General features: G+C 37.3%; 2 long non-coding RNA genes across 2 annotated transcripts in view; one reads left to right on the top strand and one right to left on the bottom strand.

Annotated features, from left to right (window-relative positions):
• The window catches only part of LOC120302864, a 43,282-nt gene extending 37,940 nt beyond the window's left edge, over positions 1 to 5,342 (top strand). The window contains exons 2-3 of the long non-coding RNA XR_005555242.1: positions 685 to 777; positions 4,908 to 5,342. This is a non-coding gene — a long non-coding RNA (uncharacterized LOC120302864). The remainder of the gene's footprint in view (positions 1 to 684; positions 778 to 4,907) is intronic.
• A 271-nt stretch (positions 5,343 to 5,613) lies between these two features.
• LOC120302863 lies at positions 5,614 to 26,829 on the bottom strand. Its single transcript, XR_005555241.1, has 3 exons — positions 26,793 to 26,829; positions 25,926 to 26,036; positions 5,614 to 9,212 (listed from the first exon to the last, which is right to left on the bottom strand). It is a non-coding gene; the product is annotated as an uncharacterized LOC120302863 (long non-coding RNA).
• Positions 26,830 to 26,833: the final 4 nt, after the last annotated feature.

The raw sequence follows: 26,833 nt of genomic DNA, 5'->3' as shown, positions 1-26,833 counted from the left end.
TAAGATAATGGAAGTTTAGTCTTTCTCTGTTGGAAGAATCAGACCTGGAAATGGAAAGCAAGCTAAAATAAATTCCCTTCCATGAGCTGGATTATGTAAATGTGTTTTCTGGCTAAGTGAAAGACTTACAAGGCAGACCTTGGGTTCACTTCCCAATAAGGTTATTTTACACTGAGACCTTAATGTTATAATGGCTTCATGATCTTGAACAGGACAGCTTACCAGCCTGTGTGTAAATTGAAATGCAAACAGACGGGATGGAAATTATGAATCACTGGATCCATCATTTATGTATAAATCATCCAGAATCTTAAAAGCAAACACATTGTACATTAACTTTGACTGAAGCTTCCTGACTCAACATGCGTGAGTACAATGGAAGGAAATTGTCTTTAAAACTCAACTCTTCATAAAAGACAGATTCTATTTGGCAAGATTTCCTGGGATAACTAGAAAGGAAGATTTTTTTTAACTTTAAACGTTTTTTGTATTTTTTTTGTATAAGGCCATTTGTGACTCTTCATGGAAGATAATATGCAGTCTGAAATATGACAGTTCTATTGTTTAACTTTATTTATTGCTTTCTGTACTTTCAGTTTAGTAAGTAAAATTTTTCTTTGCACAAAAAAGAAGTGCCATTTCTCTTCACGTAGAAACAAAATGTTAAGTATCTTTTCTTTCCAGATAAAAATAGATCCAGCACAGGGAGAATAAAAGCCTTTCCCAGACAATGTTCTACCCGTGTTGCTGATAACCATCTGTAGCAAATGACAACAGGTAAGAACCTTCATTTCATCCAAAACCAAATGACCATCAAGATCCAGTTTAAGAACAAGATACAATTTTTATCAGAAAGGGAAGCCACTGAGGCCGTATGTCCAAATACATTTTAAAATATTACTTTTCCAGACTCATGAACTAGATGATTTGTGCTTATGAGAACTTTTTTTTTTGCACATACAAGGTTTCCTGTTTTATTTGGTGATATCCTGCTGAGGGTTTCCCAGTCCTTTGAAATAGACTGGAAATTTTATAGGAAGTAGAAACATCCCACTACAGAAAGAGAAGTCTGCTGACATAACTGGAACTTACAGTATCTGTCACATGCTTCCTTTCTCAACTAGTATTATCCTATTTGAGCAAGCACTTATCTATTAGTATATTGATACTGTTACTGATGTGTTGATGATATATTGATACTGCTGTTATCATGGTGCCCAGGGTGCTCAGATGTTCAGGATCTCATATTCCATTTTAAATTTCAAAAGGCCGGTATTCTGCAAAGAAAAGAATCAGCTGCGAACATCATCTTTATTTGTAACAATGGTCTGGTCTCCAAATAGCCTCAAAAGGTTTATAGAAAGTTAAAAAATGATGGTTGGCCTGCAGTGATTACTTTATCTGGAAGTAAACCAGTCGCTCCCAAAAAGATGAAAAGTATGGTAACAGAGAACAATTCATGCAAAAGAACTAGAAGGGATGATCAGTAACCTTATAGGAAATAAGTGCTTTTTAACCTGTTGTATTCTTTATGGCTGATATATTGTTAATGGGACTGTCTGCCCAACACCAACTCCCCCCCTTTTTTTGCAAAATTTCCATATAATTTCAAAAATCCCATCCCTGTTTGCTGTTCCAAAAGAGTTGAGGAACCTAAGTCTGAGGCAATGCATGAATCCAGATACTGAGGTACAATCTATCTCTGATTCTTCATTTCTACAAAGCCAGTCACAATGGTCTTCTCCAAATCATTCCTTTGTCCTGAGGACAAAGTTTCCCCAGCATATCCCTAGAGTTTCATTATATTCTGTAATCAAGTTGGCTGAACAAGATGGATGAGTTCCTGGAGATAGAAAAAAATCAAGCAGATTAGTAATGTTTCACAAAAGGAATCATGAAGCAATTGAGCACAATTGCTGATCCACTGCCAATGTTAAGTATGGCATAGCTAGTAAAGATTGATCTTACCTTTATATCCTTGCTCTATCAGATGAGCCAAGAATTGTATGTTTTTACACTTCTTGCTATTGGATTTCTGTAAATTAGTCTATCAGTTCTGGTGTATCTGAAGCCACAATAAATGGCAAAGGGAGAATGGGCAAGGAATATGGACAAAGTATTGAAGCCAACTTTCCTTTTTAAAAAAATAAATAAATAAATTGTCCTCAACAGCAGTGGAAGGTTGAAATGAGATCCAGGTACCAACCTGGTTGATATTTCTGTGTATTATTTGTGAATTTAATGTTGAACATGGGATTGTAGTTCATGCCCTGATATCTTCCCATGACACTGGCATGATGGAAATTTGGGTATATTTTCATTTTACTGATTCTCAGCTTTTAAAATGTTTACTTCTCTGTGGTGTGTCCATACTCTTAATCAGCCCTGTAGCCCCATGGAAACACCACTTGTTGGTTTATAAATCTAACTATTTAATTTGAAACTTTTCAATGTCTTTGACTGCATTGGCCACTTCTCAAGACCACTGACTGAATCAATGGGCTGCAAGAGAAACTTTTGTTTTGGCAATCACTGTTGTGCTTTTCTTGGAATCAGTATTGGTACAGTGATTGTGTTATAGAAGCCAATGTGAAAAGGCCGTCCTGAGGATTTCAATGTGCAATGAACTACATTTTTCTTTCATCTTTTATATTGAAAATACCCACTTTAGGAAATAGAACTAGGTAGGTAGTATACTGCATCTGAATTCACAACATATTACACAAGGTGCACATTGTCTTGCCATGAAAGTCTGCAAGATTGACAGACAGATTTTGAATGCAGAAGGTGCTAGGTCCAATTTATGACATCTCCAGGCAAAAGTATCAGCCATATAGAGATGGACCAAAAAAGCGCTACTATACCGAAGATCCTCTACTACAGGGGTGTCAAATTGCCGGCCCATTGGCCAGATGCTTCATGCAGAAGCTGCACCCACCCCAGCTCCAGCAAGGGGGAAAATGTCACAATATGTTGCAACACGTCACATGACACGGCGAGTTTGACATCCCTGCTGTACTATTTGTAATGTAGGAAGTTACAGCATGCAACCCATGGAAATCAATGTGCCCTCAAACACTTTCCCAGTCAAACTCCTGGCTCCTCTTGACTACATTTGTTTTTCTCCAATTCCTTTTTTTACCTATGTATTTTTAAGGAAGCTGGCAAAGCATTTTTAGACAAAACTGGCAAGTTGCTGAAGCCCACATTTTAAAAGGCATTATAGATTCAGAAGAAAAGAGAGGAAGCAATAAGGTAGCAAAAAGAAAAAGTCTACCTCTCATCTAGATATTTATCTACTTATTTGTCTCTAATTATGTTAAAAATTCGAATCCTGGGTAAAGCCAAGCAATAAAAATAAATGCATAGGAGCACCAGGATAATATCAAACTAGAATTTGTTTAATAAAAATGCTGAGTTTTTGTCGGCCAGCACTACCGACATCATCAGAGCATGAAAGCAAGTCAATGGGAGTCCCCTTTTTATGATACCGGCCAGCTTTGCGCATGGCTCCTAGATCTAGTCATCGGTCCATCCAATATCCCTAATTGTTCTACTCTTAAAAGGTGTGCATTTGCTGTTCCCTTGGTGGTTTCTAAGGCTGCTGCTCCTCCATCTACCGTCCTTCCTCCAATCACTTCCCTCGTGCCTGTGCCGCTGTCTGCTAATGCTAATTTCTGAGGCTGCTGTTTTCCCTTCCCCCCTCACGAGGGAAGTGATTGGAGGAAGGAGGGTAGATGGAGGAGCAGCAGCCTTAGAAACCACAAAGGGAACAGCAAATGCGCACCTTTTAAGAGTAGAACAATTAGGGATATTGGATGAACCGATGACTAGATCTAGGAGTCATGCGCAAAGCCGGCCGGTATCATAAAAAGGGGACTCCCATTGACTTGCTCTCATGCTCTGATGATGTTGGCAGTACTGGCCAATGAAAGCTCAGCATTTTTATTAAACAAATTCTAGTTTGATATTATTCTGGTGCTCGTATGTATTTATTTTTATTGCATTTATACTTATATAGATACTATCTAGGTCTAGATAATCTAGATAAGATTAACAGTCTTATCTGATATACTGTACATGCAACTGAAGAAATGGGTGTTGCTTCTCAAATGAAAGGTGCCATGTTCAGTCCTTGTCTTCTTTTGTAAAAAAATATCTGATACAGAGCCAGAGGCTTTAAGGAGAGATAGACAGTTCCAAGCTAAAACCAGCAAGTGTTTCACAGCTTAAACATTGTATGCTTATTTTTCTAAGGTGGTGGGGAGGAATTCCTACATGATTTTATGAGAAACTTCTGCTAGTTACTGTCAATCAAAAACTGAGCAAGATGGATCAGTGGTATGACTCAGGAGCAGGCACTTTTGCATATGTTTCTTTTTTACTAAAAAGTGGTAGAACAGAAAATGTATATTGGTGCAATCATTGCTGAGGTACAGAATACAGCTTTGCATGCAGAATGTCCTCGCTGGGATCACTAGTTAAAAATTATTATCTTTGGAAGGGTAACAAAGGAAAATAATTCTTAGAATCTCACTGGAAACTGAAAGGTGGCATCTTGATTCCTCTTCCAAAGAAATCAGTATAACGTGTAGACAGAGGTCTGTAATCAAACCTGAAAATGTAAAATGACATAATCTCGTTCTACTCTGAATGGGCAGCTCCGGCCAACTAGAGATGGCAACAGGATTACTACTTTAAGTCCCTTAAGATTTTTACCCAGTTTGGAAAGATGCTGGCAAACTCTTTATCTCTCTCACATCAAAGGCTAGCAGAAAGGAAAACAATAGAAATAGCCTTTTCCTTAGAAAATTGCTAAGGGGAGACAAATTATAATCACAATTCCAGGTACAGGGATGATACTCTGGCCATATATTTTTGGTTACTATTTTATTTGCTTCTTTCAGTGTTTGAGCTATGTAACTCCTGAGGTGAAAAAACGCCACCAAAGCACACCTTAATAACTGGAGAGAATTCATCAATTGTTTTATTAAAACTAGCAAGTTTCAGTCAGTCACTGGTCTCCAGCTGTTACGAACCAGAGCGCCAATTGGCATATAGTAGCTTGTATATTGCGAATGTCACAATATCGTATGATTTCACAGAATCTGTTTTTAATTATGCGGTCACTTTCTCTTTTTTTGCTCCTACTGATATCTCTATTGCAATAATTTTGTTTTTCATTATGCTCTTTTCCCTGACATGGCAGTTAATCGGTTACTTAAGAAAAGCCAAAAATACTGCTTATTTGAAGGATCATTCACAAGAAAGATACATTTCGGTTTGGAGAAGATGGATAGATTATATTCAGAATAAATATGGGACTAAAAAGTTCCATTTACTTTATGAGTAAATTTTAGAGTATTATTATTATTAATAATAATTAACTTGTTTGTATTATTATATTTATTTTTAATTTGTTTATTTTTATGTTAAAGGGGAGTTAAAGCGCATTATGGACTTGGTTATTTACATAGTTGGTTAATGTTAGTTAGAGTATGATTATTATATTTGTTACCCTGTACTCAGCTCTGGGAAGTGGGGGAGGGAGAGGGGGGGTTTAGGGTGGGTGGGTTTTGGGGTGTATATTGTAACTTTTATAAAACTTTTCAATTAAAAAAAGAAAGAAAGAAAAGCCAAAAATAATATTACAACCTGGGGTCATATTGTAGCCCAAATCAATCTTTGTTATGTTTCTTTCAAATGAAATAAATAAAATGTGAAACACATTATAATATTTAGATATGTCCTTAAATTTGTTGGTTACCTTGCTTTATATAACATGCCTCTTACATCAGTCACTATTTCTTTTTCCTCTAGGACCAGCCTGATCACAGATTAAGACAGCCCAATATATGCATCTCTAAACAGACTTGATTGATAGATTATATACCATTAGATTGGTGTCATCTCTTAGCAACCTCATACTGTAGATAGATCTGGAATGATCTATCTCCAACCTGGTCCTTTGGGTGTGCCCATTATCACTATAATTGAGTCCATCCATCTTGCTGGTCATACTCCTTTTTCTTTCCCTCCACCTTTGCCAGCATTATAGAGTTCTCCAAAGAGTTGAGTCTTCACATAATCTGTCTGAAGTAAGACAATTTGAGCCTGGTCATTTGTACCTCCAGTGAGAACTCTGGGGTGATTTTTGTTTTCTTTTGAAGATTTGTTTGAACAAACCACAGGCAAAATATTAATAAAATTGACATATACATATACATATACAGTGGATATATATCTCCACTGTCAATTCTAAGGCTGATTCTTCTATCTGTTGTGATTAGATTTGGAATTTTTTATATATATTTAATTTTAATACCATCTTTCCACTCTGCTCTTTAATATTTAGCACTAGAGCATGTATTCCATTTGCATTTTCTCGTATCTTTTTCAAGTACCATCAGCAAAGCAAAGATTATTCATGTTTCTTCCTCCACTCTTAAAAGCCACCCTCATCTTCTTCCTAGCCAGTTTCCTTCAATATATATTCCACATAGAAGCTGAATAGAGAAGGAGAGAGTGTGTAGCTTTCTCTCACCCCTTTCCCAACCCAAACTTTGTCTGTTTCACTGTGTTCTACCTAGACTGTGACTGACTTGTACATACATTTCAAGTGAGAAGTTCTGGGCTTCCTATTTTTCTAAGTACATCCCATAGTTTGACTTCTAGCAGCTCTCTTAAATGTTTAATTTTATTTTTATGATCTTTCACTTTCTTAGTCTTGGTTTCTCTTCTCTGCTTTGCAGTCTCCATATGTTGTTGTTTTTCCCCCTCACATCCAGTTTGCATTCTTCTGTTTCTTGAACTCTGGCAATCTGAGTTTGTGTTCATCCTTCACACTTTGTTAAGTTCATTACATAGTTCTTCTGGTTTCCAATCACGAGGTTCAATATTTCAAAGCATTTCCTGATGTTCACCCTAAAAATTGTGGGTTTATAGAATCATAGGACTGGAAGGGATCTTGAAGGTCTTCTAGTCCAATCCTCTGCCTATGGTAGGAGACCTTTTATCATCTCAGACAAATGCTCAAGTTTCCACCAGTATTGTGGAAACTGATTGGCTTTCTTCTACTATTTTAGCTTAATTTGAAACTTGCACATGAGCAATTTGTGATTTGCTTTAAAGTCAATCCCATATCTTTGCCATTATTACTGACTAAGCAGCTTAGAGAAAAATAAATTGCTTTTGAAGTTCTATCTGGAAATAAATCTGATCAGGATTAGTGCATTCTCAGTGCTGTCATGTTTTCAGTCAACGTTTTATGCATGACTACATTCATTTGACCCAATGTGTTTTAGTTGTTATGTGTGGTAAATCTTTTTCTCTTTACATTCTGCTAAAAGAGCCTATTTGGTATAGTGGTTAAAGCATCATGCTAGAAACCAGGAGACCAAGTTTTAGTTCCAACTTAGGCATGAAGCCAGCTGGCTGCCCTTAGTCCAGTCATTATCTCTCAATCCTAGGAAGCAGGCAAAGGCAAATCACTTCTGGAAAAAAAAATGTTGCCAAGAAAACTGCAGGGACTTGTGCGAGCAGTTGCCAGGAGTCAACAATGACTTGAATTAATAATAATAATAATAAAGGTTTGTGGAGCATGCAAAAATATTTCAGACAAGGGAGGAAATTGCTAGTGGTGGTTCAGTGTCATAAACATATTAATGGATTATTTAAAGAAAACAAAACTTGTGAGTTACCCCAAAGAAATCTATGGCCATGCCTATCCTCTCAGTTCCGCAATATTTAGTAAGCCATTCCAATCAACAAAATGGCTCAGGAAGAGAGCAGACAGAGAGGCCTGCCAATAACAGATCACTGTTATATAAAATAAACTCTATATAAAACAAGATCAGCACAGGATGTTTCTCTGCATCAGAAATAAGTCATGGGAGCAATCAGATCAACAAGCAGTTCCTGTGAGACATATGGGCTTCCTGGAGAGCTTTCCAACAATAATAGTTTCATCAAGTGCAATGTAGAAATTCAAGTAATATTTTTATTGAGCATGCCCTGGCTGGATACAGCACTTGTCTCAATCTAGCTAGTTACAATCCCATATAAAATATATTTAAAACACACACAAACATACACACAGAGAGGGGGGGGGAGGGAGAGGGAGAGAGTTACCATGTGTATACATTTTTTCCTGTGCTTCAAAAAATGTAGACATTTCAAACTATAGCCACTGTCTAAATTAATTAAACCTTTGACACATTCTCAAATGTATCCGTGCCATGGTATGTCTTTTCCAATGCTGTTGTGTTGATGAGTCATACCGTTATTTATTTATTTATTTTTTGTAATTAATCTGGGAAAAAAATATATGCTTCAATGGATAGGTCTGATCTGTATTCCTCTAGAAACCCTACTGAAAATGTCCATGTAGACAAAGCTGTAAGTTAGAAAACCATTTCAGATTTCAATGATGAACTCCACTGAAGACCTAGCAAGGGAGAAGACGCAGTGCTTTCAAAATTGCATGCTAAAAGAGTGGCATATTTTAAGAGCATTTGTGATGAATGTTTCTTTACATTTGGAATCCTCATAAGAAGCATAGAAAATGGCATTTAATCTAAACACAAAGGGCCTCCTCCCCACTTTTATACTCTAATATGGAAATCAGCCAGATTGTAGGTAACAACAGGGATACCGAGACACAGTTAAATAGCCAGAAGCAAAGTGATGGATACTCACCTATGCATAGAAACTCTGCCTTCCATATTTATTTTTCTAGGTCAATTTAGGGTGTTAATGTTATCCTTTCAAGCTCAGATCAAAATTAATTTGGACTATCTGAGGTCTGCCTTTGTTATGGTGAACTGCCTGGACATTAAGAGTAGTAGAAAAGTTATTTCTAAAGATGTCCCTGCATGAAAGATATGGCTAGTCATATATATTAGGTAATGCTCTCTTTCTATATACTCTGCACATTCTGTATGCATTTCTTCTGTAACTAAATTGAACCTGCACTCTCTCTGCTTTTAGAAAAAGCCATCAATTCATCTCTTTTTAGTATAGCCTTTTGAATGATTTTTATGATTGTGCCTAGTGTGTTATAATTGTGTCTTCTGTTTTTAGAATTTTCCTTGTGTAATTGTTGTTAATTGACTAGAATACTCTACTCAAATAGAAAACTGAGAACCCAAATCTACCAAGGATATGGAATCACTGCCAAATCTGGGGTTGTCACAAAGCATCTTCAGTTTTATCTGTGGACAGAAAAACAGAGGAAACAGTTTCACCAATAGGCTCTGACAATGGGCACTTCCACACTGCCACTATTATTACTTCCCAATTTCTCAAAAACATGTTGAACATCTACCAGTCTTCAAAGGTTGAAAACGATAGCAATAGCACTTAGACTTACATACAGCTTCACAGTGCTTTTACAGCCCTCTCTAAGCGGTTTACAGAGTCAGCATATTACCCGCCCCCCAACAATCTGGATCCTCATTTTACCATCCTCGGAAGGATGGAAGGCTGAGTCAACCTTGAGCCAGTGAAATTTGAACTGCCAAACTGCTGGCACCCAGCAGTCAGCAGAAGTAGCCTGCAGTAGTGCATTCTAACCACTGCACCACCAGGGTTCAAGAAGCAAATTCTTTCATTTCATCACTGCCCCACCTGTTTGCCACAAGTACTAGACTCAAGAAATAGACATCCCTTCACATCCACATTATTAAACAAAATGAAACAATTTATTGCATCTACCATATCCATATCTAGGTTGCATAAATTTGGCAATACATACACACACACACACACACACACAGAGAGAGAGAGAGAGAGAGAGAGAGAGGCAGGGAGGGAGGGAGGGAGGGAGAGAGAGAGAGAGAGAGAGAGAGAGAGAGAGAGAGAGAGAGAGAGAGAGAGAGTCCTTATAATCTTGAAGTCTAACTATTGTTTCCTTGAGCAATCTGTTATGGTCTGAAAGTGGAAGGCAGGGTAAAGAACTATGTCCTACAAATGGTTAAATAGACCCCCCCAAGCTCCACTGAGTTACTGTTTCAAAGAAAATAGTGGTTTTGCTCCAGTTTAAGTACACACACCCAAACCAAAAATGTATCGACTTGATTTTTAAACAAGCAATATTGGGGGATCAAACGGGAACCAATTCATTTTTTTTAACTGATGCTAAGTTCTATTACCCTCTTGAGCCTCAAAATGAGGAGACAATTTCATTCTTTCAAACTCCTGCAATTTGGTTTGGATTTCTCCAGCTCGTAGAAAGGAAGTGGCTATGAAGAGTGGCAGCTATATATCTTCTGTATAAGAGGGAGAAACAGGAGAAAATGGAAAATAAGGGGCATTCTTAGGAAGGGTGAAAAGGAAAATCTTTCAGAATTTGTTTCCTTAGAAAAATTTCTTTGGCAAAATTTGGGCTTTTCTAGCCAGAATCGCCTGTTCTTGGAAAATTATGCATGTAGGTTTAGAATTACTTTAAATATTTTCACTGCAGAGCAGATTGTTTTTAAAAGTTGCGTAATCTTGAGATGGAGAGAATTTTTGCCCCCACTTTTATATAGATTAGCCTTCCCCTACTTCTGATTTCCAAGATCAGTTTGGACTATAGCTCCCAGAATTATCAGCAAATATAGCTGTTGGATTTATTAGCTTGGGATTCTACTAAACATAATTCCAAAACAATAGGACTACAAATTGAAGATGGTGGATATACTGTATGCAGTAAAACGATATGTCACAACACGTGCATGAGTCTTTAGCCATAATAATTAAATCCAAGGTCCAGCTTTTACAAGACAAGATTTTGCAGAGGAAGACAACTTCAGTGGTCTCTCTCGATGCACCATGATATTTATCTGATCAGAGAGACGATGTTGAAGAAAAGGAAAAGGGATCTTTTCTGATCCAAAAGAGATTCTTTTTTTCCCTGAATGCAAGAAGCTAGTCTAGTCTTCCATCTACATGTTTTACATTGAGAAGAGGGCTTGTCTTTTGCCTAAAATAAAAATATACTGTCCTGGGAATTTGGAAATTTGAATCATACTTATGGAGAACAACCTCCAAATGTGCTTCAGCCAGAGCCCCTTCTGTTCCTTCCTCGCCTCCTCAGCACTGAGTCACAGTAAGATCCTGTAGCTTTCTCTACAAATTGGTTTGTTTTGGCTGGAATTGGATGGACCCATATGTTACCACCTGCTGCAAGTCCTCAACTTTACAACAGCTTGGTTTTTTTGATCTCAGAACAATTTGTTCAGCGGAGAAGGTAAAACTCACGGTGAGGGCGGAATGTATTCCTCCTTCTAGATAAATAACTGTGAAGTGTGTCTAAGTAGCAGAAGTAAATCCAATACACACCGGAGGCCCTGGGCTAAAGTTGCTAAAAGATTGTCTTGGTCATTTTAATGGGCCTTCCTTTCCTATCTGCCACTAATAGTTCATTGATTCTGTTACCCAGAAACCAAAGGTATATGTCTTCACTTCTGAGGTAGTAGGGCATATTGTTCTCTGAAGATTTTATGGCTTGGAAAGGATGTAACCTTTATTTACTGAACCTGGGCAAGTGGCTGTTTCTCACTGAAACCCAGTATGCCACATTGTTATGAGGGTGACATACTACTTGGAACTTTTTGAAAAAATTATGTAATGTAAACAAAACAAAGACAAATAAAAGTAGTTGGTATATGCAGGACCATTCATTTTATACAAAAGAAACTTCTGAAATAAGATACAGTAATTGTGATTATCCATAATGAAGGATATATTATACTGAAGCATATATTATTATTACTACTGTATTTACTAACAGTGATACTCATTGCTTTCCTCTGAAGCAAAAAAGGGGCATTAATAGTTGAAGGGGAATATTCTAAAAACAAGAAGAGACATGACTTGATTCATATATTGTTTTACAGTTAAGAACATTGGCACAGGAAGAATACGCAACTATATCAGACCTTTATTTTTTTGCAGTGGTAGGTCACAGGCTTTGCTCCTGATTTTGAATTAATATAACCACTACCTATTCTGATGTTCTGAGTAGACAGTTAAATTAGTTTTGCTGTAATAATAATTATTGTGAAATTGCAAGAATTCAGGAAGAATTCACATTTTCTTTTGAAAATCAGTGGGTCACAAATATGCAGCTTCAGTGCATAATAATAAAAGATGGCTGCTACCACTTGAGACAGGCTTTTGAGAGCAGGCAACAGAATTTCATTTTTAATGTGTGCCAGTGTGTCCACAGTAAAAAATAGTAATAAAGGTTATCTCTCTTTTTGGGGAGGGAGGAAGGGAGGGAGGGAGGGAGGGAGGGAGGAAGGAAGGAAGGAAGGAAGGAAGGAAGGAAGGAAGGAAGGAAGGAAGGAAGGAAGGAAGGAAGGAAGGAAGGAAGGAAGGAAAAGGTCCTTTCTAGTGAAAGAAAGGAACAATTTAAACTACAACCCTGAAAGTACATAACACTGTCTTCTTTTTTGTTCCTGGATTTGTTCATAATGCTAATCCAGAGTTCTCTTAACCAGGATTGATTGATTAAGCTGTAATTGATTAGGTTTACTACTATTTTATTAATACTACTTTGTGAACTATGGCTAAGATTTCACAACACACTTAAGACAAAAACAGACAAATTATATTATGGCTCTTTGTGATGGATGAAACTCACATTCATCTGTGCACCACATGTGAAGCAATGAGTAAAATCAAACATATTATAAAAAACTACAAGTAGAATGTAATTTCAAGAGAGTCTGAGAAGTTCAAGGCATCAAGTGCCATTCATTCCATCAATTGTGAATTGCCTTCATGGTGATGCAGAAATCAAAACAACAGGAAAAATGAATTATATGCAGTATAAAAGCATGAAAGAGACAATCTAGAAAAGCTATAGTATTGTAATAACAAAGATTTATAGTAACACAGGCAGCAATAATATTTGTTAAGAGTTGTACTATAATATGTTGATTTTGCCAGCTAGCTAACCTAACTTTAATGTATATTTATTTATTTATAAGATTTATTCTTGTTGCAATCAGCAAGACTCTCAATAATTTACAGTATATGTATTAAAAATACAATAAAACAAAATAGGTCAAACAAAATGAAAAACAAATATGCAATACGTTAAAATATCCATGTCAAACAAATAAAACAAATTTTTATACAAGTCAACTATCTCCATATAAACAATTACAAAACCAATAAAACTTATTGTGATGTTTCATGCCCCACAAATCTCTTAAAGAGCTCTATTTTTAACAACTTGCACAAAGCTAACAGCATGAGAGCTCACCACAGATCAGGGTGAGGCAGGCAGATGTACCACAATGGACAAACCAAAATAGAAAAGTTGTCCCTGCATGCTTCTGTCCTCTCACTTTACAAAAATGGGGAACCACTAAAAGTTCTCCTGAGATGCACCAGTGAAGCAGGTTGTAACTGTTAAGCAAAGAAGATCTTCTAAGTATCTTGGTGCCAAATAATGTAGGACTTTAAAGATTAAAAATAACACTTTGAATTTCATCAAAAGCCTATGGGAAGCCTGTATTCTAGAAAAGCCATGAAGAAGGTACACATTACAAGGAGTTTACACTCCAGATAGGACCTGAAATTCTACTATTGCAATTTTTCAACACAACAACATAAAACTGATAGATTTTGATTGACTATGTGCCATCAAATCATTTGTGTCAAGTGCTGGGAAAATCAGGAGATTCAGGTAGTTCAAATGAGTATAAAGATTTATTGCAAGCTTAAGCTCTCTATAAGAATCTGACCAACTGGCAGTTAAGGGAAATGAGCAGGAGATAAGAAAGGCATTCAAGGTGGGCTGGACTTCGATCTCTTGCAGGCGACCAGAGACCTGTGACTTATGATCCATTTGACCTCTCCCTCGGGCTCAGCATGATCATCTCCTACAGTTTGTGGCTCCTAATGACCACATAGATAGATTTTTTTCCATGAAATATAAAATAGAAATACAAAAGTAACATAAAAGGGATAGCAGATTGTATGGACAATTTTACCTCAAAAAAAGTGGGACCAACTGACCTCAACAGGCTATTTCTGTTGCTAATAGCTTCTGCCCATGTTCTGGGCATAGCCAAAAACTGCTATTAAGCAAAGAAAAACATTACAGACATGCTACTTTGTGAAGAGACTTCAAGAGGTACTCCAGTTATTAGACAAACACACACACACAGGTTTGGTTGATTATGGATTTTAATATTACTATAGATAGTCAATTGTTGTAAGTCACCAGGATCCTGAATGAATTCAGCAATATATCAAAGTATTCAATTGGTCAATCTCCAGCCAATCATCTTTTGTATCAAATATTACTGGTAAGTCCAGCTGAACATTTCTCCCATTTAGTTTCTGTCATAAATTGTTTACCGGTACTTAAGAGGATAAAGCTATTACAGCCTACAAACCAAACCTTACCAACATTGAAAAAGATCCAGATAACCATTATATTTTCACATATTGTTTTGGTTACAGTAGAATGAATAAAAGAAATATTCCAAAACAGTATTATGTAAACAAAGACTGTATTTCATTTTCTATGGTTTCTTTGGTCATGCAAAATTCATTATTTATGGATGCTCAGACAACCACAAGGTTCATGAATATGAATATGCCCCAAAATGCCAACAATTCATTGAATTTCCAGTTCTAGCTTATTTGCTCCAAAATCTATAAACTCATTGCCTTAGAAGGATCACAAAACAATTAGAATATTTTTCTTGAAATCTAGGAGGCCATTCACAAGAAACAAATTACAAAGCTTTCTTGAGCAAGTGACTATTTTGAAAAGAGCTACTTTTACTCCTTAGTGTATCCCTAAATAAAATAAGGAAACTGCAATATTTATGCTATGCACTCGGCGATTGACAAATACATGATATTAGGTGTCCAAATAAATTATTATCTTAACTGGAAGATTATAACCACTTTTGTAGTGTGTTAAGAACTTAGTTTATAAATAAATGTTTATCTCTCCATCTCACCCAACACAATGTTCAGAAAAAAGAAAAATATTGAAATGATAGTTTACCCTGCTTTTGAAATCATCAAGATGTGTGTGTGTTTCAGTTTATGATCTTCTGTGAAGTCATCTGCCTTATAGTAATAGCACTTAGACTTATATATCACTTCATAGTGCTTTATAGCCCTCTCTAAGCGGTTTACACAGTCAGCATATTATCCCAACAATCTAGGTCCTCATTTTACCCACCTCGGAAGTATGGAAGGCTGAGTCAACCTTGAGTCAGTAAGAATCAAACTGCTTGCAGTCGGCAGAGTTAGCCTTCAATACTGCATTCTACCAATACCCCACCACAGCTTGTCACCCATTTTTCAATCTTCAGTAAAGACAATGGTGGAATTCAGCTGGTTCACACCAGTTTGGCAGAACTGGTAGCTAATTTTTTGTTGCTCAGGCCCAGAACGGACTTCCAGAAGTAGCATCCACACAGAGAACCGGTTGTTCACATATCTGAATCCCACCACTGGGTACAGATTAGACCATTTCTGCACTATTTATTACATCTTTGGGAGTCATGAAACCATGATTGATGATGCTATGGAGATGCTTTAAGTGACTAATGTGGAAATTACCTAGGAGAAGACTGACAGGTTAATTTCTCACTTTTGATCTTGTTAAGTTTTGAAAGAATAGCCAGCCAGGGAAGCTACAAAATGAAATTGAAATGTGTAAGAAAAGGCATCAAACTGTCTACATTCCAGTGATAGAAAGATGTGAGGGAGGGAGGCAGTTTCTAAAATAAATAAATAAGCAAATAAGCTCAAAAATACTGTGAATATATCCAAAAGCTATTAAATAAACAAAACCATTCAGATACTTTTTTCAGGATAATATGTAGTTGGGAAACTAGAAGAAAATTTTTGGCACAATACTGAATTGCTAAGCTGTTTAACTCAGATTTAGGTTTTGTAATGTGATACTGTACATGCCATTCCTTGCAAAAAAAAGTTCCAGTTCCTTATGATTTCTCAGTTAGCTTACTGTTATGAATGAGTGGGTGGATGGATGGATGGATGGATGGATGGATGGATGGATGGGTGTAAGGATGAAGAGAATATTACTCTGACTATAAAATAATAAAAGCTATGTATACATACAGTACAAGTAGATTTTGCTTCCATCCTTATCATGCAGAAGCAAGTCCCAAACTGCTTCAGTCATTTAATTATGTGTCCCAGCAATTGATCATGTATGATCAATTCTAGATTAAATCGTAGTTCCATTAGTCTCAACATGCTGGCTTTATATCCCGCCAATTATCTCACCAATCCAGGATGGGGTTTAAAATAGAGTAGATTAATTGTACAAAACAGGACAGTTTTTATTTTTTTCATTCCAGAGTATAAAGTAATAAAAATCAAACTTTATTCAAACTAATAATTTGCAACAGGAGGAGGCAGAGAGTATTAATTCTTCCTGCTATAAACAATGTGATTCATGACTTGAGCCTTCTGGAATTGTTTTCTTAAATATAATCTTAATGTTACCCAGTATAAAAAAAATAAATAAGAAGTGCTTCAATAAATTTGCATAATGCATTTTAATTGACACAATGGAATTTCAGACGTAGCGATGCTCAAACTTGTACATTTCAGCCTCAAAAACCATCAGCTCCGTGATGGGGTATAGATTTGAACCCAGCTTTTTCTTGTTTACGTCAAACACTTTGTCCATGATCCCACAATGGTATTTTTCATGTCTGCTTAGTTTAAATATCTTCAAAATTCACTTCAAAAAAAAAAAAAAGCTTCACTGAATTTCTGAATCAAATAGATGTGTTATCTATTTGAGAAAGGAAGAGAAAAGTTCTTTCTGGGAAACTTCAATTACAAATCCCGGTGCTGAGCTTTCATATGAATAAGGAAATTGCTTTCTCCATTTAGCTATGGCCTTTCCCCTTTGCATCAATTCCACAGAAAAAAAAACCAGGGGGGGGGAGGAAGGAAGAATCATTTTATTTAAACAGGAAACAAATGAAGGCCATTTGGGTTCCTGGAAATATTAAAATAAATACTGACAGCAGCTGAAAGCACAAGGTTTTCTGAAGTATTATAGCTAGCTTTTCAGATGCTGACTTATTTCTTTATGTTTACTCTCAGTTACTGTATATCAGAGATGATGATGTAAGGAAAGGATTTCAAATACAGATGAGCAATATATTTCCCCTTCTGCTTTGACTTTGAAATAAATACTGAAAGAAGGTAGATTCTATTAAAAGTTGCATGGCAATTATTTAATTCTTGCAAACGGGGTAGGAAGCTCATTTTATTTTTTTCAGACAGAATGATGACGTTATTTTCTCAGCCCGATACAGGACAACTCCCTATACCAGGGGTAGGCAACCTTGGCTCTTTTATGACTTGTGGACTTCAACTCCCAGAATTCCTGAGTCAGCCATGCTGAGGGAAAAGGGAGAGGTTTCCAAGCTGAGCCATGCTGGCTCAGGAATTCTGGGAGTTGAAGTCCACAAGTCATAAAAGAGCCAAAATTGCCTACCCCTGCGCCTATACACTGTGTTTTAGAATAAATGCACAGCAGTATACAGGCAGTCCTCGACTTACAACCACAGTTGAGCCCAAAATTTCTGTGGCTAATTTGTTAATTTGTTAATTTATTCAAATAAAGATTGAATCTTATTTTTGACAGAGATTCTAGCATGCTTCTTGAGCCAAACTCAGAAACAAACATCTAGACCTGTTAAAAGCCCATCTCACCAAATAGCTCACAAAAAAAAAAGTTTTTAAAGTAGCTTCTCAGGTTTGTATCAAAACCTGTGTCAAAAAGAAAATTTTTGACCGCGCCACCATACTGGCACAGGTGGGAGTGATTCTGTGGGGACCTCTGATTATGAATTTCAAATTAATTTGAAAACAATCCATCTCTAGTTCCTGGATGTTTTTAAAAATAACAGAGAAACCTGTTCATTGTGATTACAAGGAAGAGAATAAGCCACTCTTTCAGCTTGCTATGACAGGATATGAGACAGAGACCAGTCTGTTTATCAACGCAACTTCTGGTCCATTTTGGCTTTTTTCCAAAAATGTCACACCCCTTCAAATGAAATTGGACACATCAGGAAAACCTGATGACTTTGGATTCACCAGCTCCAAAACCGCCACCAATGCATCCCTGAAATGCTAAACCAAGCTTTATCCCAAGCTCTGTTCTTCTATGAACAAGAATGGACTACATTCACCAGCTAAAGAGACACAGTTCTGGAAAGTTCCATGGAGAGACACAATATATGGTGGGTTTATTTAATTAATTTATTTTTATTTGTTTAAATTAATTTATGATTGAAATATTAATTTAATTAATTATTAATTATTTAAATCTTTAAAATAATCTCTTCTTTTGCTTCTTCACAGAGCTGCAGAGTGACAAGAAGCTCACCCTGTGAAAATCTGGGCCTTGGTTCTTTATCAGAGGGAGACACTCTAACCCTGTCACTTTGCCAAAATACTGTTTCAGACTGGTTAAGCTTTAAACCGCACTTGAGTGTAGGCAGCTTGTAGGAGTGCAAGGCCCATAAGTGCACTTTGGAACTTTACATTTAGAACTATGCTTTAATGTGTAAATCAGCATTAAATGACTGTGCAAGGGCATTTCTTTTTTCCCCACTGAAAGCTCTTTGGTGAAGAGCCAGAGATGGTACTAGAAGGCTAAGATTCAACACAAAATGAGCAGGAAGTTGGAAAGCTCTCAGTGAGCCTTGCTCTAGGCTTAGAGGCAATGATGGATGATAGGAAAGTCCAAACTAAGGGAGAGACTGCTTGTTTTAAATAGAGATATTAATTATGGTGCAGAACAAGGGCAAGTGAGCTTAGACACATCGATAGTAGGATAAGCTCAACTATTGTAGGTTTGCAAAATTATGACCAAAATGACAGAAGGGCTGGCCCATTTTCACCAGTTTTGAGTTTTTCTCATCCAAAGCAAAACATGATATGCTAGGTCTGCTTGACTTTTGAAAGGCTGTTCAGTATCAGCAGGACTCTATAGCTAAGGTTGCAAGTTCATGGAGAATCCAGGAAAAGAGCAAAACAAGAATTTCTCCCTTATTGTTTTATTTTTTGAATGTTCTCAGGGTTATAATTTCTATGTCATGGATTTCTGTGAACTCATTGGGTTTTTCTTTTCTTTTCCTTTTCAATTGGAGAAGCATGGGGTTTGATTTGTTTCTAAGTTTTGAAAGATTAGTATGGCAAAAAAAAAAACAATTGACGGTAAGTACTGTAGTTGTAGGGCACAAACCAAATTTAAAAAATACCAATTGTAAGGAGTTAGTGAGGATCCCTTGTGACTGAAAGGGGATTCAGTACACTGATTCCATGATCTAAGTGCTGAGAAGAAAGAGATGTTGCTAAAAGAGCCAAAAAAACATTAAGGCAGGAATGACATCTTCCAATTTCTAATTGGATTAGAGAAATGTCCATAATATTGGCTCAGAATTGGATGAAGCTAAGGGTAGTCCTAAATGAATTCCAAACATAGTAAATACAATGGGAATTTTAACACAAATTCTCATACCACATTTCTGGTGTCAAAGGAATTGAATTTTGGTAGCAATTCAGACAGCCTAATGTGTAATTCTTCCTGGTAACCTTCCCCTCATTCTGTATCTTTTCCTTGCTTTTAACTACTTCACAATAAAGTAATGGTAGCAAGATTGACAGGCAATATTGAATTTGGCCTAAAATTATACATGGTTATTATCTTGCACCCAGTCATATATACCTCACTGAAGTATAGGAGATGGGAAGGGGGAGGAAGATTGTTTCTTTTTTTAAAAAAACAAAAGATGCAACCAGGTAAATTTATTCCTACCACTGTATGGTGGCTCTATGCATTAGGACCTGACAATACCTGGTGAGAGTGGATTAGGAGAGAAAGAACTGGAAAAAAAAATCACAAAATACAAAGAACTTCAAATAGAAGTGGAAAGTCTGTAGCAAAAGAAAGCAAAGATGGTACCAAAAGTAATAGGATACAATCGCACAACATCCAGAGTACCACTTGAACACCATCAGCATTGACAAAACTCACCATCAGTCAATTTCAATAGCTTTACTTGGAACAACTTACATCCTGCAACAATATCTTTAACACCATCAAACAACAACTTCTGCCTATCCTAAGTTCTTTGGGAAGGTTTCAATAGGTGTATAAAAATCTTATTTATCAGAAATGGCAAAAATTTCGGCTTATCTGAAAGACCATTCACAAGAGAGATATAATTCTGTGTGGAAAAGATGGGTAAATTTTGTACAGAATAAATATGGGATTAGAAAGTATTATTTAGCTTTTGAATAATTTATAGCTTAATGTGGTTATGGTTGGATTTGTTGGTTTTAATGTATTGGAGTTAAAGTACTTTTAATTTTTTGGGATGTATGTATAGTTGATTGATGTTCATTTAATTTGTATGTTTTTTTGTTTTTGTTTTTTTTAACCCTGTATTCAGCTCTGGGAAGGAGGGGGGGGTTATGGGGGGTGGGAGGGGGGGAAGTATTTCATTCTAAAAAGTTTATAAAATTTTCAATAAAAAAAATAGGTGTATAAAAATATCAGATCTAGTCTAAACATCTAACTGACTGTGCGTTCAAACAGTAACAATTTATTTCACTAAGGATTGAAGGTAACTCACCAGGTATTTTCAGACTTGTCAATCCAAAGTTTCCTAAAAGCGGGAAATCAGTTAACCAGCAATTTCCAAGAGTAATTATAAAAGGAAATACACAAACCTGGTGTCCTTAAAGGTGTCGACCACAGTTTGAGCAAAGATGGGCATTCTCTCATCCCCCAGAGCTTTAATCCCAACAAAGACCATTGTCTTGCGGTCTCTTCACAAGCAATAAGTTTGTAGACCACAAGTGAGTGATCTCAAGTCCTTTCCTTGTCCAGAGAAGAATTTGAAGAGTGGCCTCTACCTGCTGGCTCTTCATTCCATTGTGGTCATCAGCTTTGCTTTTAGTGGAGCTGTTTTCAATTCCATTCATAATTTCTCTACCAGAAGTCTGCCACAACTATTTCTCATATAATAAGTGATTTCCAGTAGGGAACATCAAAAGCAAAACTCAGCTATCCTTTGCATATTTTGGTTTTGGTTTTGTTTTCTCTCTCAATTATCCCCCCTCTTGCTCTATCCAGGATTGGGGCATATCCAACATATATAAGATATAATATTTATATATATTAAATATACATATACATATAATAAATATTTATACTTGTGTGTGTGTTTGTGTGTGTTTGATATAAATCACAATTCGCCTCAAAGAGAGCAGAAGCAGCATTTACTATTACGCTTGGTAAGATTATTCCTGTTGAAGAACAATCTAACATTTTGTGTTGGATGAAGGCCATGTAAATAATTGACTCCTAAGGCACCCTTGATCTTGCTACTCCATGAACTGTTAAGACAAGAGTCCATGGAAGACTCAGCAGTACTGAGAGTTTTGCAACAACATCAGACCTTGTGCGGTTTATTGAGAAATGCACTGCAGTAACCAGACTGCACAAATAAATTGGGTTATGAAAGGATGCCGCCTCAAGAAGTTTATCAAATGCCAGTTAGAGATTGTGGGGCAGAAAGATTACATCCAGTCTCTATACAACAATCCAAGTGAGCAGCTTTTCTGTGCTATACTTTGAAGTCCTTCAGAGGTATCTTAAAGCTGCAACTCTCTTTAGTTTTTGTTGACATCCAACAAACTGAGAAATGCAACTATCCACTGTCAGTGTCTTGGCCCCCTAATATTCATGCTGTCATCATGAATAGCAAATTATTCATAGTAGTTGCAGTATATCTAAATCATGCATACAACTCTTATTGTTTTGACTATCCTTGTGCACGGCATTTGCTGCATGCATTGGGCACCGTGGGGTCACTTTTCCATTTTCTCTGCAACTCATCATTTATTGAGTCTCCAGAATACATGCAGCCTCCTTGTCAGACAGGCGTCAGCCACAAACAGACATGGGCTGCAACCATTACTAAGGATTTAATGAAATGAGCCAAAAATTGTTCAGCAAGCAGCCAGGATTTCTTCAATCAAACAGGGGTTTGAAGGTGTTTCATTAAGACATTAGATCCGATATTTTGCATAAAATATAGCAATTTCAAGGCCACGTACATATTGCATTTTAGACCTGTGAATGTTGACACCTACTGGCACCATCCACTGGCCTTTCCCACACCTCTTGGTTTCCTCATCCCAACCCTAAAGCTACAGAATTCAGGTTCCACTCACAAACCTGTAGGACTAACCATAGCTTTCCAGCTGATCCCCTTTCCTTGTTACACTCTGCAAGTCTGTTTAAAGCCAAGGACAGATGTATCTTCTCTCCAATTCAATTTTTCCCCTGATTTTACCAATATTTTCAAATGCTGGCCTAAACTGTATAAAAGGAGATTTTTAAACATTATAAAGTGTCAAAAAATGAGGCATATTCGGCTATGTCTGTGGCAATGAAATAGGACTGCAATCTCTTTTGAATTATAGGTTCCTCCTGCTTCACAACAGTATGGCAGATAGAACTTGTTATCCATAGATAAGGATTAGCCACATTGCTGTTTCCTTCGAAGTCCTTGCTGAATTCATAAATGTAGGTAAACTCAGATAACAAAAATGTAAATAAAAATGTGGGGGAAATCAAAACTGACAGTCCCAATTATGGTGGCCTGTCGAATAGCAAAAGTATCAAGGAAGGGAGAGTATTCAGAAGGCCATTGTGGTTTTTATTATTATTATTCCTCCCATAAAATATGCAAGACAGAAATATTTTCAGTAAACTTTCTTAGGCAGTGAGGGTACATCAGAGAAAAAGAAGTTTTCCAAAAACACTGTGTTTGAAATTAATATTGGCATGGAGGTCAGTGAGAAAAATATAGAGGATTTATATTGTGTATGCAACAGTATTTCAAAATGCTTCTTCCAAACCCTGGAAATAGAATTCTGATTCTGCCCAAATCACATTTGGGAGGAGGAGCCAAGATGGCAGCTTCTGGAATGTGCTCCCATCTTGCAACAGGTCTGGCTTAACTTGACACCCCCAAAATTCCACCTAAGGACAAGAAAAGAAACTGGGCCAGCCCCAGTAACCTTACTGGGACCCATATATCTAATGAGGCAGAAAACAGAGGAGGATCCAATCCTACCTGTCCACCACGGAGACAACTACAAATGTGAATAATTGATCCACGGACCCAGGACCACTTTCACTCCTAAGACTGTAACAAGACTAGACCCAGTCAGAATACAAGCCACCTTCTCAACTCATGAAAGATTCAGCCCAAATCTTCCCCTGGAGCAAGGAAATAACCTCCTGGAGCAAGCTCCCAGTAGGCCCCATAACAACTATATCGCTAACCCTTTTCAGAGGGCTGGTCTTCTTTCTTCAGGAATGCTGATTTTATATCACAACAATGAGATGAAACTGTAGCCAAGGTGAACAGTCTCCAACAAGCCCTGGATCCACAAATCTCCCATAGCAATCAGGAGGCATTTTAGCCTCTCCTAAATGTTATAACCTCATTCCCACCCCATTCCTACTCCAAAAACTTCCCTACTCCTGCCCTCTCCATCACACAAAGCAGTGCTTTGATTGCAATTCACAGGGAGAGGGAACAATGCACTCTGGGACAGCATTCAAGAAAGAGGCCAGAGCCAAAACAAAAACTACATGTGATTTAATGGAATAGACATTGTAATTAATGGAAATAACAGGTGATTGTTTGATCTTATTCCATGCATTGGATAATTTCCCCCTTTCCCCCTTCCCCCCCTTCAGAACATAAAAAAAGTCCTGCTCTGTAGCAACTTTGGGAGGGTTGGAGGGGGATATACTGCCTGCAACTCTGGGAGTTGCATATCCTTGCATTAGTGCAAGGAATCTTCCACTGAATCCCAGGCAGTACATCTCCATTAAATCCGATTGCTGTATGCTTGTTTATTCCTGCTGAGAGTCTTGATCATCGCAGTAAATTGCCAGCTTTATTGGTGGCTTCCCTCCCCTTCCCACCCTCTCCCCCAGCTCCAGTTTCTTCAGACATATCACCAACTGTATGGCTTGCAAGCAGAACAATTAAAAAGGAAGCTCATAGCTCTTCTCCCACTCCCAGGAAAGCTGCTGCTATGATTTCACTTATCTTCCCCACTAACAAAAATGCACTTGAAATACAATCAAAAAGCTGCCCACACATGTACTGGCTGACTTGCTTTACATAGACCCAACATACCTCCCCCACATTAGCAGCATCGGCAGCCTCTTTTTTCAGTGACTCAACAGGAGGCAGAGCAGCAGAATTTAGGGTTTGGAGTTGAGATCCAAAGTCGCAATATCCAACAGGACAATGTAGGAAATATTCGGGGGGGGGAGGTTATTTCCCTTTCCCACCATTGTATGATCTTTCCCATCACTACTTACAACTTCTTCTATGTCACCATCACTGTGCTGCTACCCCAGTAACAAAGACAAGTGTTACATTCTATTTTACTTCTACGATGGCTCAATGACACTAAATATTTCTGTAAGAAATGTAAATGTGTAAATCCAGACAATCATGAGATGGGATCAAAAAAACTTAGAATTAAGCCTGGTAAGGAAAAATTAAATGCCCTGGACCTTATTGAAATTTAGGTACAGGCTTTTTTATGGTTGCAGCACTACCTCTAGCACGAAACCCTCGGCCTGTGCAAAGCTTTAAAAAGGTGCTTCAGTTTGGTGAAACATCTTTTTGCCACATCAAACTGAAAGAGACCTCTGCTTTAATAGACCTGCTCCAAGAGGCTTTATTGGTCTTGTTCTGCTCAATTGGCAAAGCAACCTGCCAGATTCATTCAGCCCATTTTATGATTTGATTCAAAATGCTGAGGTGGAACAAATTATTTTTCCCAAGTGGAGACGCCATCTTCAATCAGATGGCTTCTGTAATTTCAATCAAGTCAAGGTCATTTCTTACAAGTCTAGTATCTACTAAGTTATTGGTAACAATGAATTGGTATTAGGCATCCGTTCACAATAGGATGTTTTCCTAGTGCAAAGCACATTACATTTACATGCACACACATACCTACAGTATGCACATACAAGTCCTTGTCCAGAATATTTTCTATATAAAACTGGATACTGTGTGTTGAATTTGAATACAGCCATGCTGTTAGATCACTGACCTCAGTGCCTTTGAGTGGCAATCACCATTTTTAAAAAGATTTGTTGATCTTTCATTCCACTGATCAGTAATGTAATGCAGATTTACAATTCAACAGAAATTTGGGATGGTGTGTGTGTGCATTGCCCTGATTTTCCTGAACTGGAACAATTTTGTTTAGCTCAAGAACTGTCTTTTGTGCCAAACAGAGGAAAAAAAAGATTCATAGGATGAAATACATTTTTAATCTTTTTCAGGAGGTAAATCTCTCAGATCTTTTTGTGTGTTCTGTATCTGTACTCTGGTGGTGAGTCAGTCTCACAGCCTGAAGCAGCAATCAGCAGGAAAAGCACATATTTTAACTAAAGGAAGGAAATGGCTGTAATTATCATTAGTTTCACAAAGTACCTGCTCACAAGGGCTGCACTAGACTAAGACCTTCCTGTCACCCAAAATATCATACAAAAAGGGACTCATATATTATTTGCCTCATGTTGCTGGTAATAATGGGTGAAAAAGCTATCCTCAGTCCAGCTATTCTGAAACAGGAATATCTAAAGGGGGATGGAGGCAGGCAAGAAAACATTGCTAAATTCTAAGTTCTAAAATGTGAACCTCTTTTAAGATACTGCATAGTGTAGCAGCATCCAGAACTTGGATTGGCCTCCTTTAAAAAAAATATTGAAGAAATCACTCAAGGGAGTGTGATTTGATAGACCTTCATGCCAAGTTGAAGGGTGTAATTGTTAAAACAATACTTACTGTTGGGAAGCATCCACTTCCACCATTCTTCTAGACTTTTCTTGTCATTGTGAAATAAGGAGGAAGTGTTTGTCATCCCATTTTATTTAATCTCCCCAGAACATTTCATTCCTAGGTAGGAGGGAAAGCTTTTTTTCAGAATATCAATCCACATTTGGGCATGGCCTCCTCAGTTTCAACCAAGTGGGGCAAATCCATTTCCATGGAGAGAAGGGATTCTGTAAAAGGGTTGAACACCTGCAGTAATATTAGATGCCAGGCTGATGTCTCTGGGACAGATGCTTTCCTCCCACCTCCCCATAGATCAGACTGAATACAAACTTAATTGCTCCCAAGATACATTCATTCTGGCTTTAAAACTTGGCAAAATTGTCCTCCACCCTTCTTGAAATAGCAACCATCTTAACTAGAGATGAAGCCCATAGCCCTCCCAATGTGATTAGATTTCAGCTCCTTTAACCCTGATGAATGGCATTCCAGGTTGAGGCTGATGGTGTTCGGAGTCCAAAAGCCATAGGTATCTCTTGCAACTTAGAGTAGAGAGAAAACATTTTGCTGTTAACTTCCACAGTGGATTCAGCAAGAGGTTTCCTTAAATTAGAGTTGCCCAAACTGTGAGGTGTTCCTCCTTTGGGAAGGTGCAGACAGAGTCCAAGGGAGATCCATCTTTCCCAAAGTTTCATTGTATTGCTTTCATTCTTAGTGTTCTTTTTGGTTCTTTGGATTTTTAGGGGAGGTGTGATGGCAAAAACTCTAGAAACCCTGTCCTAGAAAGTACAGGTAGTCCTCATCTTACATTTAGTGATCAGTTGTAGTTATAATGGCACTGAAAAAAAATAATAACTTATGATCATTTTTCATACTTACAACCATTGCAGCATCCCCATGGTCATGTGATCAAAATTCAG

The sequence above is a fragment of the Crotalus tigris genome, unplaced genomic scaffold (assembly GCF_016545835.1).
Source record: "Crotalus tigris isolate CLP2741 ecotype Arizona unplaced genomic scaffold, ASM1654583v1 scf7180000024439.5362192, whole genome shotgun sequence".
NCBI lineage: Eukaryota > Metazoa > Chordata > Lepidosauria > Squamata > Viperidae > Crotalus > Crotalus tigris.
The sequence above is the reverse complement of the archived record's forward strand: the minus strand, read 5'-3'. Positions and strand labels throughout refer to the sequence as shown.